Source organism: Cetorhinus maximus, chromosome 23 (assembly GCF_964194155.1).
Source record: "Cetorhinus maximus chromosome 23, sCetMax3.hap1.1, whole genome shotgun sequence".
Taxonomy (NCBI): Eukaryota; Metazoa; Chordata; class Chondrichthyes; order Lamniformes; family Cetorhinidae; genus Cetorhinus; species Cetorhinus maximus.
In genome coordinates, this window is record NC_135901.1 from 13,715,306 (window position 1) to 13,717,517 (window position 2,212).

Below are 2,212 nucleotides of genomic sequence, written 5' to 3' on the forward strand. Positions count from 1 at the left end.
GTTTATATTTACATCGGCCCTGTATCAGTAATCACTGCACTTTGCCCAGCGAAGTTTATATCAATCTGGAACCTATATCAGTAATGACTGCACTGGACCCTGTCTCGGTTTAAATTGATGTTGGCCCTGCATTTAATTTCTCTGCACTAGGCCCTCACTCAGTTTATCTAATCCATACCATGCATCAGTAATCTCTGCAATATACCCTGCCTCAGTTTATATTAATCTAGACCCTGTATTGGTAATTACTACGCTAAACCCTGCCTCAGTTTGTATTAGTCTGTACGCTATATCAGTAATCATTACACTAGACCTGTCTCAGTTTATATTAGTTCAGACCCTGTATCTGTAATCACTGCACTGAACACGATCTCAGTTTATTTTGTTTTAGACCATGGATCAGTAATCTTGGCACGAGACCCTCTCACAGTTTATATGAAACTCGACCCTGTATCAGTATTCTCTGCACTAGACCATGCCTCAGTTTATATTAAGCTAGTCTCTGGATCAGTAATCAAAGAAAAATACCCTGGCTTAGTCTATTTAAATCTAGACCTTGTATCAGTAATCACAGAACCAGACCCTGTCTCAATTTCCATTAATCTAGTCCCTGTATCAGTGTTCACTGCACTATGCCTTGCCTCAGTTTATATCAATCAAGACCCTGTATAAGTAATTGCTGTGCTTGGCCCTATATCAGTTTTTATTAATCTAGACCCTGTGTCAGCGATCAATGCACTAGACCCTGTCGAGGTTATATTAATCTAGGCCTGTATCAGTAATCACTGCACTATGCCCTGTCTCAGTTTATATTAACCTAGGCCCTGTAACGGTAATCACAGCACTTGGCCGTGTCTCAGTTCCTATTAATCTAGACCTTGTATCAGTAATCACCACAATTAACACTGTCTCAGTTTATATTAATCTAGGCCATGTATCAGCAATCACTGCAAAAGGCACTTTCTCAGCTTACATTGATTGAGACCATGCATCACTAATCACTGCAATGGACACTGTCTAAGTTTATATTTATCTGGGCCCTGTATCAGAAATCACTGTACTATGGCCTGCCTCAGTTTATATCAACCTAGTCCCAGTATCAGTAATCAATGCAGAAGACGCTCTATTGTTTTATATTAATCAAGACCCTGTACCAGTAATCTCTGCACTGGAGCCTGTCTCAGTTTATATTAATCTAGTCACTGTATCACTAATTACTGCGCTAGAACCTGTCTGAGTTTACATTAATTTAGACCCACTATCAGTCATCACTGCATTTGACACCGCCTCAGTTTACATTGATCTAGACCCTGTATCAGAAATCACTCCACTAGCCCCTGTCCTAGTTTATATTTATCTGTGCCCTGTATAAGTAATCACTCCTCTATGGCCTGCCTGAGTTTATATCAGCCTTTGCCCTGTATCAGTAGTCACTGTACTATGGCCTGCCTCAGTTTATAACAATCTAGACCCTGTATCAGTAATCACTGCACTAGACCTGTCTCATCTAATGATGACCCAGACCCCGTATCAGTTTATATCAATCTATTCCCTGTATCACTAATTACTGCACTAGAACCTTTCTCAGTTTATATTACCCTAAAACCTATATCAGTAGTCACTGCACTATGCCCTGCCTCAGTTTATATTAATCTAGACCCTGTATCAGTATTCACTACATTGGACAAAGTCATAGTTTATTTTAATCTCGATCCTGTATCAGTAATCACTGAAATGGACACTGTCTCAGTTTATATTAATGTAGACCCTGTATCAGTAATCACTGCACTATGCCCTGCCTCAGTTTATATCAATCTGGACCTGTATCAGTAATCACTGCACTAGGCCATGTATCAGTTTAAATTAACCTAGACGTGTATCAGTAATCCCTGCACTATGCCCTGCCTCCGTTTTTATCAATTTAGATCCTGTATCAGTAACCAATGCACTGGGCAATATCTCAGTTTTTATTGATCTAAACATTGCATCAGTAATTACTGCAGTGGAGCCTGTCTCACTTCATATTTACCAAGACCCTGTATCAGTAATCATTGCACTCAGCCCTGTCTCTGTTTATATTAATCTATAGCCTGTATCAGTAATCACTGCAATATACCCTGTCACCGTTTATATTAAACTAGACCCTGTTTCAGTAATCGTTGCAGTTGGCCCTGTCTCAGTTCATATTAATCTAGACCCTTTATCTGTAATC